The sequence below is a fragment of the Narcine bancroftii genome, chromosome 4 (assembly GCF_036971445.1).
Source record: "Narcine bancroftii isolate sNarBan1 chromosome 4, sNarBan1.hap1, whole genome shotgun sequence".
In the NCBI taxonomy this organism is placed as follows: Eukaryota; Metazoa; Chordata; class Chondrichthyes; order Torpediniformes; family Narcinidae; genus Narcine; species Narcine bancroftii.
The window spans coordinates 51541606-51557959 of NC_091472.1; the positions used below are offsets into that span (position 1 = coordinate 51541606).

Sequence of the window (16354 nt, forward strand, 5' to 3'; positions counted from 1 at the left end):
TGCAGATTCATAGGGTTAATTGGCTGGTGTAAAACGCTCTGAATATGAGTCAGATGTGTGGAGTTGTGAAAGAGAATAGGGTGCAGTGAAATAATTGGGGAAATGTGTTCACGGGGTTTCTCTGGGGGCTGGCATAGAATCAATGGGCAAAATGGCCTCATGCTGTTGCTGGGAGGAAAGATGAATGTGAAGCACACAGCAGGAATCAACAGCTGCAGTGTCAGCTGGGCCACACTGCATCGGCAATAGCTGAGGTGCAGCAGTCTGCAGCTGGGGCTGGCCAGGAGTTGTTGGCTGCAGGCAGCTCAGAACTACCCACTCGAGAAGCCTAACTTTGCTGAGCACACGGCTCATAGGAGAAGCGATACGAGGAAACCTTCTCTGGAATGTCATCACGGATTGACACTTGGGTGAGAAATGAATGAAAAGCAATTATTGTGTTGGTAATTAAATTAATCACCTTCAGCACATTTGGCACGTAAATCAGTGGTGTTATTTTATCACAGCTTTGGAATTTGCATTGAGAGTGTGTCATTGACATGCAAGCAGGCTGAATGGTTTTAATTTTGTTTAATCCAGGAGTAAAAAACTGATGAAAGATATAATAAGGACTGCGGATACAGAAGGGCTTTGTGTAAGTTTTCAGAAGAAGGGAATGTCCTTCGACAATTCTCTGGCCTCCGTGATATCTCAAGGATTCATATACTGAGGTCATACAGGCTGTGGGCTTCACTATTTTCCGCAGACTAATGCCTGAAATGATTCATAAAAATGAATTTCCAAGGATTTTATGGACTTTCCTGGTCTGCTCTCCTTCGGATCTATGGAAATGCTGAGGCAAAGCCCCATGGGGTTCACAGTAAAACCCACATAGGACCACACAAAATCAAAACAAAAAAAAATGCTGGAAAACTCAGCAAGTTATTTTTAATGGTCTGCAACCCTCTGACAGAACTGGGAAAGAGAGAGATAAAAGTTAGTTGTGTGTGGGACAAAATGTGGTGGGAAGGGTGAGATGTAGAACAAAAGGACTGTCTGTAATAGGACGAATTGAAATAGCTTAATGGGGGAAGTTACCTGTACATTGAGCTTCTTGGTCTGTGTAATGTGAGAGCTGCCAGACTTAAGAAAAACGGAGCCAACATGATATGAAAGCAGAAAATAGAAAGTGCTAGAAAAACTCAACAGGTCAGATAACATCAGTGTAAAGAAAAAAAATCAACATTACCGATCAGAGAGAGGATATATACATACACAAATACACACACACATACACACACACACACATATATAAAATAAAAATACATATATACATACATATACAGACACATATAAATATACACATACACACACATATGTATACAGTATATACGAATATACATGCACACACACACACACATATACACACACACACACACACACACACACACACACACACACACACACACACACACACACACACACACACACACACACACACACACACAGAGGAAAAGAGAGAGGGAGAGAGGAAGTGATGGCAGCAGAGGGAGGGAGAGCTGTGGAACAAACAGAATTTCTCTGCTGGTGTGAAGTCATGTAACAGGTGGAAATAGATTAAACTAGGTTGGCTGTGTGATTTGTTGTAGAGCCACGTGCTGTTCATACTTTTTCAGGATGACAACATGTCTGCTTCAACATCAGTCCTTTATCGAATCCCAGTCCTAGTGTTGAGCACATCTTAAACCTTTTCCAGTTCAATTAAAATATTGGCCTGAAATGTGAAAACTCCACAAATGTAGCCTGAGCACATATTGCCTGTAAGACCAGTGTTTTAAAAAAAAAATTAGAGAAAATGGAATTCCTGAGGTAGCCACTTCAAGAAAATAACTTGGATGGATACAGGAAAAGTCTGGGGAATGGAACTATGTAGATTGCTCAACAAGGAACTAGCATGGACTTGATAGGCCAAATGGTTTCCTTCTGTGCCATAAAGAATCTATGTTAATGCAACACTATTACAGTAGCAGCAACTGGATTCAAATTCAGCTCTATCAATAAGGAGATTGTATATTCTCCCTGTATCTGTGTGGGTTTCATCTGGGTGCTCCAGTTCCCTACCACCGTTCCAAAATGTATGAAAGTTGTTGATTAATTGGGATATCTTGTTGGCCGGAAGAGCCTGTTACTGTGATGTATGTCTAGATTATTTTTAAAAAATTAAAATTAAAATTAAATGATTGTAGAAGAAATTCAATTAATTTTCTAAAGCAGTAAAACTAGGACAAGGGTCAGCTTCCAAACATACCTTTTAAAAGTCGCTTTTTATTAAGGAATTCAGCAGAAGTTTTGAGAAGAATTTCTCAAAAATAAACAGGTCTGCAAAATGAAAAACTCATGTTTGACATTAAGCTATAAATCATAAATGGAGTTTCACTGTAAAGAAAGAAAGTAAAATAGCTGCTGTGAGTGCATGTCTGTTTATGTATACACTATATGTGTATACAATGAGATAGACAACAGACTCGCCAAGGCAAATAGCGCCTTTGGAAGACTACACAAAAGAGTCTGGAAAAACAACCAACTGAAAAACCTCACAAAGATAAGCGTATACAGAGCCGTTGTCATACCCACACTCCTGTTCGGCTCCGAATCATGGGTCCTCTACCGGCACCACCTACGGCTCCTAGAACGCTTCCACCAGCGTTGTCTCCGCTCCATCCTCAACATCCATTGGAGCGCTTACACCCCTAACGTCGAAGTACTCGAGATGGCAGAGGTCGACAGCATCGAGTCCACGCTGCTGAAGATCCAGCTGCGCTGGATGGGTCACGTCTCCAGAATGGAGGACCATCGCCTTCCCAAGATCGTGTTATATGGCGAGCTCTCCACTGGCCACCGTGACAGAGGTGCACCAAAGAAAAGGTACAAGGACTGCCTAAAGAAATCTCTTGGTGCCTGCCACATTGACCACCGCCAGTGGGCTGATAACGCCTCAAACCGTGCATCTTGGCGCCTCACAGTTTGGCGGGCAGCAACCTCCTTTGAAGAAGACCGCAGAGCCCACCTCACTGACAAAAGGCAAAGGAGGAAAAACCCAACACCCAACCCCAACCAACCAATTTTCCCTTGCAACCGCTGCAATCGTGTCTGCCTGTCCCGCATCGGACTTGTCAGCCACAAACGAGCCTGCAGCTGACGTGGACTTTTTACCCCCTCCATAAATCTTCGTCCGCGAAGCCAAGCCAAAGAAAGAAATATGTGTATAAATGCATTTGTTAATGAATGTACATTTGTGTTCCTATCCATTGTCAGTATTTATGTCGGTGCCTGCATTTTGTTTGTCAGTCTGTATTTGTGTGTTTCTGTGCTTCTTAAGTGAATACCTGTGAGTTTGAGTATCTGAATATGATATTTCTACAGGTTTTGCTGGTTTATTTTTAACCAAAAGTTTAATATAATTTTCAATGAAAATGGAATTTCTGATAGAAAACACTAAACTTGATACATTTTTCCTAATTGTACTGTTATGTGATTTTTTTCAACTCTTACTTGGAAACATGAAGGCCTGCAACAATGACTGGTCACACACCGACATCATTGCTGATGGTTGAATTGTTCTTTTCCAGTTTATTAGGTGGGTTTTGGTTGCTGAGTAAAATTTTCATGATGCAGTAGCTTCTCTTATCGGTTGTCACAACCAATATGTTACCCCACTCAAAAAAGTGACAAAAATAGGAATTCACCAATAAAGATTCCAAATGACTGTAATTTTTGTATGATGTGATTCTCTGAGGATGAACATTACAAATGCCTCATTGCAAAGAGCTTCATGTTATTATAAAATATATTTCTTTATATGAAGACACAAAACTACCAATAAAAAGGCAATAAATAACAGGATTAAATAAAACAAAATCTAAATATATTAAAACAAAGGAGTACCAGGAACAGTGAAACAGAAGGAACCATGAAAAAACTACTTAAAGATAAAGTTGAAATAATGAAATCAATTTGATTAATCAAAACTAGCTCCTAGAATTAATATAAAAATGTTAGTTTATATGATGAAGACTGGAATATTAATTTAAATTATGTTTTGTTTTGCAGTGTCTTTGCTATTTATAGCAAAAGTGTGACACAACATAAATTTTCCATATTACTACCAGTAAAAAATATTCTGAAAGCTAACTACATTGGCCCCAATTTTCCATCCCCCTGCAATTTGTTTCAGTCCTGGCACAAGCCTGGAATTGTTACTGCCTTGTCTTTTATGGGGTTGAATTTACAACTATACCCACCACTCTGCTGCACTCTGTGCTGGCAGTACTCAGTGAAAATTAATCAAAAATAACACACAAATGGATATGTAAGGAAACAGAATTAAACTGATAGTAGTACATTTGATCTTTGTGAAGGCACAGAGAGCAGGGAATCACTATAAGGGCAAAAAGATGACTCAAATGACATTTCCTATACCGGAAAGGGTATGTGACTATGCAGCCACATTTATCCAAAATATAGTCTGTGAGTTTATCCAAAGCATCTTGCTTGTTTATTTTGATTGGTGTATGAAAAAAAACCACTTGATTGTGTATCGTGGCAGGATGACACAGAGTAATTTATACTTAACTTAAGTACCTTAGATGCATAATTATTTGTGCTTAGCAAGATCCAGTATAACATTGAGACAGAAGATGAACTATTTTGCTATTGGTGTTAACTGAGAGATAAATTCAAGTCAAGATAACAGTGTTGGATTGAAGTTACAGATGCATGTTTTGGAAGTAGAATATATTACCATTTTTTTAAATCAAAATCAGAATTTATTGTCATGAACAAGTCATGGAATTTGGTGATTTGCGGCAGCGTGTTAGTGCAAATATTCATATTGTAAAACCATCTCACCACAATAAATAAAAAACAAGTAGGGCACGAAAAGTGAGCCAGTGTCTGGTTCATTGATTATTCAGGAATCTGATGGCAGCGGGGAAGAAGCTGTCCTTGTGTCGTTGAGTGCTCGTCTTTAGGCTCCTGTACCTTTTTCCCCGATGGTAGCAGAGCAAAGAGGCCGTAGCCTGGGTGGTGGTGACTTTGAGGATAGAGGCTCTTTTTTTTTTAAAGACACTGCTTCAGGAAGAGGCCATTTGAACCATCAAGTCTATGCTAGCTCAGAGCAGACACATAGATTTGTCATTTATTTCACTGTGACCTATACTCCCTCACGTATTAGAGTAATTGTCATAGAGATTTTCAGCACATAAATGGGCCCTTTGATCCTACTATCTATGCCAACCAAGTTGTCCACCTAAGCTAATCTCACTTGCCTGCATTTGGCCCATATCCTTTAAAATCTTTCCTCTCCATGTACGTGTCGAAATGTTTTTAAATATTAAATCACATTCATCAACTCCAGCTAATTCTCCCATGAACCACTTACACTGAGGGTAACTTACAGTGCCCAATTAACCGACTAGCAAGCACGTCTTTGGAATGTGCAGGAAAAGCTCAAGGTCACAAGGAGAACGTGTGACATTCCGTAGCCAGCACAGAGGTCAGGATCAAACTCAGTTTACTGCGGCTATAATACAACAGCACTGGAACAGAAAGCTATCTGCTGGAGGAGGAATTCAGCAGGTCGAGCAACATCAGTGGGGGATAAAGAATACTTGACATTTCGGGTCAGAACTCTTCATCAAGTCTGAGAATACAGAGGGGATATAGCTGGTAATGTAATGTAAATCCTTCAACCCTGTCCACTTCTTCTGGCCATCTCCCTTCTGTTCCTCTCAGACTTGATGAAGAGTTCTGACCTGAAATATTGACCTTTCATTTTCTCCCACTGATGCATTTCAACTTGCTGAGTTCCCCTGGAATATTTTTTTTTGCTACATTACTGCTTTTTACAATACAAGATCACAAGATAAAGGAACAGGAGTAGGCTATTCAGCCCATCGAGTCTGATCTGCAACTCTGCCCTGAGCTAAATTGTTCTCACATTTACTTCCAAATTCTGGTCTTTTCCCCATATCCATTGATACTCTGACTAATTAGACCCCTATCAATCTCCACTTTAGCCTCCACAGCCATAGGTGGCAAAGAATTCCACAAATCCACGACTCTCTGGCTAAAGAAATTTCTCCTCATCTCTGTTTTAAATGGGAACCTTCTAATTCTAAGACTGTACCATCTTGTCCTGGATTCACCCACCAAGAGAATCATCTTATTTACATCTACTCTGTCCAATCCTTTTACCATTCAAAAGTTTCTATGAGATCTCCTCTCTTTCTTCTCTACTCCAATGAATACAGTCCAAGAATTGCTAAGTGTTCCTCATATGTTATCCCTTGCTTTCCAGGAATCATCCTGGTAAATCTTCTCTGTACTCACTACAACATCGTTACATCCTTTCTAAGATAAGGGGCTCAAAACTGCACACAGTACTCCAAATGAGGTCTCACCAGTGCTCCATAGAACCTCATCAACACCTCTTACCATTTGTACTGTCACCCAGGGCTGACAACTCGAAAACCATGACATGAGGAAGTTAGCTGAAAGTCTTTCAAATATGAAATACCTTGACACATCTGAAGCTTGTAAGATATTTATCTTGTCAGCTTGGGCTGAATGTAGACCATATTTAAGAATGGCATGGTTAGCATTAGTGGCTAGTGTGACACTATTACAATGCCAGCGACCAGGCTTCAAATCCGGTGCTGTCTGCAAGGAGTTTGTATGCTCTCCCTGTGTCTGCATGTGTTTCCTCTGGGTGCTCCGGTTTCTTCTCACCCTCCAAAAAGTACGGGGTTGTAGGTTAATTTGGTTGTAACTGGGCGGCACAGGTTTAGAAGACCTGAATCGGCTTCTACCATTCTGCAATTTTTAAAAATTTTAAAACAATTAAACTGAGTGAATCAACTGATTCAAAACTATTTGAAGATTTTTAAAAACTCTGAGCTTTTATTGGTATGTGTTGAAGATTATTTGATCACCATAACATAAAAGTTCTTATGTTTCTGCATGCAGATTAAAACAGATGCAAACTTGATAGATTTCCTCAAGGAAATACCATAACACTTTGGAGTTCACCAGTCAGTGCAACTTTCTGAATAGAAAAAAAGTGAACCACTCCATTGTTCACCAAGCTCTATACAGCAGAGATTTTCTCTCCTGTCATTTCTGGGTCTGTTATTGATTAACTGATAGAAATTGACTGCTGTGATTAGTTAACAATTCAATCATTATCATTTGCTGTGACTAACAGGATTGAAGGACAGAGAACTAAATGGAACTTGGCCTTTCCTTGGTGAGCAATTCCTATCACCTAATCCTTGAGCATCTGCAGCGGTCCAGCTAAGCATATTTGAAAGGCAACAGTCAGACTTAGAACATTTTAAAGCTGAACATTAGCACACTGGAGTCTCTGAAAGGAAGAGTAGCATTTAAGTGACGATGTCACCAGCTTCTTACATTTTGTGAATTGGATAATGTAATAACAGAACTAACAATTCTGCTACTAGAGCTCATCAGCCTTCTCTTAACAAAGTTACAAGAACATTCATGCTTGACATTATCCAGATTGTAGAGCCTGCCTTGTTGCCTACTGCCCTCGAAAATGCAAGGGTACCTCCAATAATAACGCTTTGACTCTAGCCTCCAAACATTTTACTGATCTGCTTGCTCTCCTCCTCAACCAATGGGAAATGTATTAGGAGGTTAATAGTTCAAACTGTGCATTCCCATTTCCTTCTAAAGAGCCTTTTTGGTGAAGGGCTGCCAATATTTCCACTGCCGAAGTGTATTTTATATTAAGCACTATTTACATAACCTCCATAGCATCCCATTTCAAAGATAAATTCAGAATTTCACTGAGGCTATGCCAACAAACATCTGGATATTGAATATTATCTTGTTTTAATTGGTCCACCATTTGCCACATGAATCAAATTATATTCTCCCATTGCTTGTGATAGATCTGCTTGTTGAAATTTCTTCTGTTCTTTTATGTGACTTTGGCATAATTGAGACCAGCTGCATCCAGGGATTAGTTGACACCAAAATACTTGTCCAGCAGGACTGACAGCAACAGACCCTAATTGATGTAATAATTGGCATTGATATAACTGAATGGAATGGCTTACAACTGTTTAACAACCTAAGGCAGTGAGCAATTCATTTAATACATCTTCAACCACAGTTGCACAAAAAGGCAACGTTCTGTAATGTCAGTGAGTTCATTACACGAATTTTAAAGCTGAAAAGGAAGTTAAAAAAAACCAGAATTTAAACCCCAGCTGCTGGGCATCATGGAAACACAATGGACCTTTGTGCACTTTTACATTTTATTTTGTCATCTTTGTACAGCAAAGCCCTTGTTATCTGGAATTCAAGCAACTGGCAAAAAAATAGTGGAAAAATTAACAGGTAAAAAAAATGGGTTTAATATTGTTGTGTCTCGCTGTTAGTTCGCCAATCACATAACGTGCAATCTCAAGCAACTGTAAAATTCACTTATCCAGCATCTACCAATCCCCAAAGGTACCAGGGGTTTTACTGCATCTATTTAAAAAAAATAAAACTATAGCCAACATAAATCAATTAATGTTAAGATGTAAACATTTGGACAATGACACATTAGTAACAATTTTCATTTTTGATGCTTTTTAAAAAATTACATATTGTATCCATTGGCACTCTCCAACTAGATGGTATTAACATGGACTTCTCCAGTTTCCATTAGACCCCTTCCCTGCTTCCTTTCCTCCAGCTTCCCACCCACTTCCCTCGACCTTCAGAGAGTCACTCCCACCCATCATTTCTCAGCTTTTTTCACCCATGTCCGCCTATGATCTGTTGGCTTGCGCTTCTCTGCTCTCTTCCCCTCCACGTTTTTATTCAGGAGCCTAGCTGCTTTTTGCTCATTCCATGATGAAGGGATGAGTCCCAAAATGTTGATTTTATCTTTTTGCTTCCTACAGATGTGTGACCTCCATGCCATTTTTGTGTAATACTCATATTGGATCTAGTTTTTGAATCAACCATGTTAATCTCAATTAATGTTCCTCCGTGTTAAATTTCACCCTATAGAGTAGTTGTGAAGTACTTTGTTATTACAATGTTAAGGGTGCTATTTCAATGTATTTGCTGTTAAAATATATGGTCAGTAAACTTCAGTGTAATTTGGAGACAAAAGATTGTAGATGTGGAATCTGGAGCAATAAAAACCCGCCTGCTGGAGGAACTCGAACTCACCTGGTCAAGCAGCATTCGAATGAAAAAGGAATTGTTGACATTTTGAGTTGAAACCCTTCATCAGTACCTGAAACATTAGCAATTATTTCCCCACCCCAAATTATGCTGCTTGCCCCATCACATTGTTTTTCGTTTAAGTGCATTTTTAACAGAGATGAATGAGGTCAGGTGATTTTAATTTTTATTCCTTTAATCATTAAAAGTGTCTCTGGCAAGACACTTTTTTTTGCCCAGTCTGAATGCCCTTTAGAGAGTGATGCAATCCACACAGTGAAGATGTCCCCAGAATGCTGTTGGAAATGAAGGTCCAGAAGTTGCATTAAGAGAGTGTGTAACTTGGAAGGAAACTTGTACTGCTGACTTTGCTACGCCCTCACTATTCTTCTCATTCCTGGCAATAATGGTGATAGGTTTGGGAGTTGCTGTAAAACCAGTTCCATTTGACAGCGACATTACCTTTTACAAACTGCACACCTGACAGGCCAAGGGGCTCATGCTAGAAGACTAAGGCAGAGGATGTGATACCACACAGAAGAGGTTGTTAAATTCCATGAGTGATGTTAAAGTTGCACTCATCAAAGCAAACAGAAAATATTCCACCACACTGATTGGCAAAAAGATTTTGAACTATCAGGAAGTGAAATATTTACAAGAGAATAACCAACTGACCAGCTCTGGAAGCTACAGTATTAGTGTGGCTTCTCTACTTAAACTTCTAGTCAATGTAATGTTTTAGGTGATGATGCAAATATAATGTCACTGAATTGTAAGGAGACTTGGTTAGATTCTTTCCTGCTTGAGATGGTTATTTGTGGGCAAAAGTTAATGTGCCAGTACAAAAGGGGTTGAACACCCTTCCAGTCTCCAGCAAACAAGGCCTGTGAATGAAGGTAATTGGACCCCAGCAGGGGACCTGAAGAGCACGTCCAACAATGTTTTGGGAGTGAGATAACTCACCTGAAACTCCTAACCACTGGCCAGACTCCAATCCTAATTGAGACTGATGGTGATGAGGCCAAAATGAGGGCCAGGAATTAGCTGAGCTTGATGGGAAGACACAGCTGAAGATTTGAAGAAGCAATTTTCTAGCATGCTGGATGAATTGTCCAGTTGAAGGCTGTAGCAAATTTAATGTTATTTTGGGTGTGTCAAGCAACTCCTGGTTAACTACAATACCCTCTTAATTTAACGATGGTTTTCTGACTGTTGATAGTTATTCTGGTGTTATGGTCTGATTATAACATCAAGAGGCCCTGATTTTTGAATGTCAGCGAAGCCTTTGTTTGCTTAAGGCAGAAAGTGTGTTAATATCACATATCCTCTGCCCAGTACACAGATCCACAAACTGCCAGGAAAAGGCGGCTAAAATTGGAGCTCATTTAGATTACTTCCAGCTGCAATTACTTTATTGTTTGTTCTGTAGTATTGCAACACCCAACTGTGAAACTAATCTTTCAAAAGTCCAAATAGGCTTGGCTGAATTTTGCACTAGTAATGATTTTGCACTTAATGTCACCAAAACCAAGGAGCTGATTGTTGACTTTGGGAAGGGAAAACTAGATGTGTACAATCCAGTGATCATTGGGGATCAGAAGTGGAGAGGGTGAGCAAATTTAAGTTCTTAGGAGTCACTATCTCAGAGGATCTTTCCTGGAGCCAACACACAAATGGTATCGTAAAGAAAGAATGTCAGCACCTCTACTTCCTCAAGTGTTTGCAGAGATTGTGGAAAGTGTGCTGACCGGCGACATCACAGTCTGGTATGGGAACACCAATACCCCCAAACGTAAAGCCCTGCAAAAGATAATGGACACAGCACAGGACATCACAGGCAAATCCCTTCTCACCATCGAGAACATCTACAGGGAATGCTGCCATCAGAGAGCAGTAGCAATCATCATGGATCCACGTCACCCAGCATATGTTCTGTTCTCGCTGCTGCCATCAGGAAAATGATATAGGTGCCACAAGACTCACATCAGAAGGTTCAGGAACAACAGCTATCCCTCCACCATCAGACTCCTTAAGATCAAACTCAATCGGGGACTTAATTAAGGATCTTATTTTTGCACTTTATTGTTTGCTTTTATCTTCTCCCAGTATTGCACAGTCCGTTGTTTATATTTGTTTATGTGTGTACATTGTGTACGTCTTTTTTTGCACCACCAGTAAGTGGTAATTCTGTCTGGCCCACAAAAAAAAAAGAATCTTAGGGATGTATGTGATGTTATGTATGCACTCTGATAATACATCTGAAAGCTGAATCTGAACGGGTTCACTTTGATTGAAAACATCTCTAACATTCACTCCTGTGTTTTTCTTTACTTTGTAATCCTGACATAAGATATTGTGTTGTAAATAGTCTTTCAAAGTTATTGAAAGAAAAATTGGCATTAAATGTTAACATGATATAAATGACAATGTTTGTGAAATAAATTCAAAGGTGGTAACAAATGACAATCAAGCTCTAATGCTTCCCTTGCTTTCAACATGGTTAGCTTTCAGAGAACAGGATACTAGGCTGATAAAGTGGCATATCCTGCTCTTTGACCTCGGGTTCGCTGTGTCCAGATACACAGGTGTGCCCTGAGGTATATTTTCCTTAGCTTACATCCTTATTTGTTTCACACCCATTCGCTGTTCTCCACCTTCTCCAGTGCTACCAGCACCCCTCACACCAGCATAAGGAGGTCAGGATTCCACTGAGCACTTCTCACAGTGGTACAACTAGTTTCAGTAAATCTATGTGGGGAGTCATGTGAGCAAACCCCCATCTAAGCACGCCACGCTACATTAATTCTTTACAGTTTTATTTCTTCACAAGCCAAGTCTGAACAATGGTAGTTTACAGAACACACAGACGTTAATGCGTCATATTCGTCTGATGTCAATAGCCTTTGTTTACCTTTGCTAAGAAGGAGTTTCCAAAGTTTTATTTTCACTGACACCATCTCCAAAACCAGACACTTTAAAATTGCATCCAAAGCACCTCTATTGTGAATCAATTCAGCCTTAATCCAGGTCTTCTGCTAATTCTGGTATTTTTAATCATCTAGCTCTTGCACCATAACGGTTGACTTACCTGTCTCCACTCTCACACTCTCCCTGATTTTTCACATCAAGTGCTGTTGGAGTCTTGCCCACTATCATAACTCCCCTTTGAACCACCCGATCCTGTTTTTCACTGCTGGCAGTGACCCAGATGACTTTTGACCATTTCTAGCCCTCTTTACACTTCTGTTCCTAAATCATCATTGAGCCAGTGTTAAACTGACAATCTCATTCATAGCCAGTGTGGATAAAGGAAAATGCGACATTGGTGCAATGAAAACCTTCTGAGATTGGAGCAGGGGTTTATTTTTAGAGTGGATCAGGACAAGATTTAATTTTCAAAGCCAAGCTTTTCCTTCTCAGGGGAAAAGGCGCAAATGAAGTTCAGGCAAAAGATCAGATGGAATGAAGGGCAGATTTGAAAGGCTGAAAGGCCTTGTATCCCCATTTTCTTTACTTTCAAATTCTTCTGCTATTTGAGACCTAGAAACACAGCGTGGTAGAGTAGTCTTTGTCTGGTATATTTATCTCCACCCATTGTCAGATTCAACCCATGATTGGACTGCAGCAGGTACATTGTCCACATTGCTTGAAGACTGTTTCTGTCCTCCTCAGCTGAAACAAAATGTGCCATTTCCCCACAGCTAAGAACTGACAAGCATATCTTACGGAGGCAAAATGTCAGCGGGTACCATCAACACCTTGCCTACATCACAATAAGGAGACATGCAGGCAATGGTCAAACTTCTGGAGGCAAACAAGAAATCTTCAGATGCTGGAGTGTAATGCAGTACGTATAAGTGTGAGAGAAACACAGAAGATTCATGTAACATCCACAGCAGTTGAAGTTTCGGGTCTGAGCCCTTCTTCCAGTCACACTCACACTCACAGAGAAGAAGTGTTTTGAGAGGTTGGTGTTGAAGCATACCAGCTCCTGTCTGAGCAGGGACATGGATCCATTCCAATTTGTCTACTGCAGCAACAGTCTACGGCATGTGCCATCTCACTGACTCCATACAAGTTCTGGAACACCTGGACAACAAATACGCATACATGAGGATGCTCTTTATGGACAATAATTCAGCATTCAACACCATCAACCCCTCAAAACGGATCAGAAAACTCAAGACCTGTGCCTCAATACCTCACGGATCCATGGATCATGGATTTCCTCACCTCAAGACCACAATCAGTGAGGATTGGTAAGAACATTCCTTCCATAATCTCCATCAGTACCAGAGCACTGCTCTACTCACCTCATACCTATGATTGTGTGGCTCAGTACGACAATAACAGTACCTACAAATGTGTTGATGATAAAAGGAGGTGAAATTGAATGGAGTACCAAGAACAAACTCACACACAATGTAACCAAAACCAAGGAGTATTTTGCAGACTTTAGAAAAGGGAAACCAGAGATGTATGATTCAGTAATCATTGGGAGATCAGAGGTGAAGAGGGTGAATAAATTTAAATTCCTGGGTGTCACTAACTTGGAGAACCTTTCCTAGACCCAACACATGAACGTCATCATGAAGAGAGCAAGTCAGCACCTATACTTTCTCAGGAGTTTGTGGAGGTTTGATATGACATTGAAAACCTTAGCAAACTTCTATAGATATGTAGTGGAAAGTGGGCTGACCAGCTGTATTACAGCCCTGAAAAAGGTAGTGGACACAGCCCAGTACCATTTCAGGCAAAATTCTCCTCATCACTGAGAAAATCTACAAGAAACACTGCAATCATCAAGCATTCACACCACCCAGAACATGCTCTGTTCTTGTTACTGCTATCAGAAAAGAGGAATAGATGCTACAAAACTCACACCATCAGGTTCAGGAACAGCTGGTAACCATCCTCGATCGGACACCTCAACAACAGATTCAATCAGAGACTCATTTAAGGATTCTTACTTTGCACATCATTATTACATAAGAAATAGGAGCAGGAGTAGGCCATTCAGCTCATCGAGCTTGCTGCCATTCAATAAGATCATGACTGATCAGATGATTGGCTCATCTCCACCTACCTGCCTTTCCCCATATCCTTTAGTTCCCCTGCTATGCAAAAATGTATCAAATCTTATCTTAAATATGTTTTCTGAGGTAGCCTTCACTGTTTCCATAGGCAGAGAATTCCATAGATTTTCCATTCTCTGGGGAAAACAGTTCTTCCTCATCTCCATCCTAAATCTACTACCATGAATCTTGAGGCTATGTCCCCTAGTTTTCATCTCACCTAGCAGTGGGAATTTTATAATTTTATATGTTTCTATAAAATCCCCTCTCATTCTTCTGAATTCCAGTGAGTACAGACCTAGACAATTCAATCTACCCTCATAGGCTAACCCCCTCATCTCTGGAATCAACCTGGTGAACCTCCTCTCTGTTCCCTTCAAGACCAGTGCATCCTTCCTCAAATAAGGAGACCAGAACTGCATGCAATATTCCAGATGTGGCCTCACCATAACCCCCTCCTCCTAAACTCAGTGAAGGCCAACATTCCATTTGCTTTCTTGATAGCCTGCTGCACCTGCGTGTGCAAATCAACCTTTTGTGATTCATACACAAGCACTCCCAAGTCCTTCTGCACAGAAGCATGCTGCAATTGCTTGGTCTTTAAGTAATAATCTGATCTTCCCTTTTATCTTCCAAAGTGAATAACCTCATTTTTACCAACATTGTACACCATTTGCCAGACCCTTACCCACTCACTTAACCTATCTATCTTTCTGCAGGCTCTCTGTATCCTCTGCATTATCTGCAGTTTAACACTGGCTCAATTTATTGTCATCATACACTACACACAGTCCCCTCCTCCATATCCTTAATGTAGTTGTGGGTCCAGTACTGACCACTGTGGCACACGCTCACCACTGATTGTCAACTCTCTGCTTTCTGTTGGTTAACCAATCCACTATCCATGCTACTACATCCCCCAAACTCTATGCATCCTTATATCAGCCTTGGATCAGCCTTTTATGGCACCTTATCATTTCCTCTCTGGAAATCCAAGTAAACACTGTCCACCTGTTCCCCTCTATCTACTTAGTTTAATATATCCACAAAGACCTCCAGTAAATGTGTAAAACAGGACCTGCCTCTGCTAAATCCATGCTGTATCTGGTTGATGGTTCCAATTCATTCCTATTTATTCTTTAATAATAGTTTCAAGCATTTTCCCAACTACTGATGTTAGACTAACTGTCCTATTGTTACCTGCCTTTTATCTATATCCATTTTTGAACAGTGGCATGACATTTGCCATCTTCCAATCTGCCGGACCTGCACAGAGTTCTGAGAATTTTGGTAAATTATCACTAAAGCATCAACTATAACTTCTCTATTTCTTTCAGTACCCCAGGGATCAGGTCCAGGGAACTTATCTTATCTATCTTAAGGCAGAAAATAGTAATTTAAAGCCTCAGCCATTTCCTCATTACCCAATACCAATTCCCCTTGCCAGAGCGGTGTTCTGGAGAGCTCTGGCATCACTGCACCCCTGGTTATCAGATTGTGTCTGTTCAGACCCTTACTGAGTTTGCTTTTTAACTGGAATATATTTTTATTGACCACCATGAAAATTCTTTTAGTAAGTATTCCACTGTTCATTCATCAACTATCCTGCCATATAGTCTGCATTCCCAATCTAAACTAGCCAACTCCTCCTGCATCCACCTTGTAATTTCCCATGTTTAGGCATTATATATTCATTTTAGACAGAATTATTGCCCCCTTCATTCATATGCGAAACTCAATCATATTGTGATTACTCTTTCCAAGGGGATCTCTGACTACAAGATTGCTAATTTTACCTATCTCATAGCATAAGACTAGATCCAAGCTAGCATATCCCTTGTAAGTTCAGTACACGCTGTTGAAGAATTAAATAGTCAGTTTGTTTAGGTTGCTTTCCTCATTTACATTTTTCTCTTTTGTAAACATAACTTCTTGAGTACTGTTTTTTGCACTTATCGGTAAGTTAAAATTCTGCCAGGCCTCCCGGAAAAAGAATCCCAGAGTTGTATGTGATATTTTCTATGAACTCTGACAATAAATCTGAGCTTGGAACA

The 16354-nt window shown here is 40.1% G+C and overlaps 1 long non-coding RNA gene across 3 annotated transcripts in view; it reads left to right on the forward strand.

Annotated features, from left to right (window-relative positions):
* The first annotated feature begins 229 nt into the window (after positions 1–229).
* The window catches only part of LOC138760557 (uncharacterized), a 99321-nt gene continuing 83196 nt past the window's right edge, over positions 230–16354 (forward strand). For all 3 annotated transcript variants that reach the window (XR_011355700.1, XR_011355701.1, XR_011355699.1), the window contains exon 1: positions 230–410. This is a non-coding gene — a long non-coding RNA (uncharacterized lncRNA). The remainder of the gene's footprint in view (positions 411–16354) is intronic.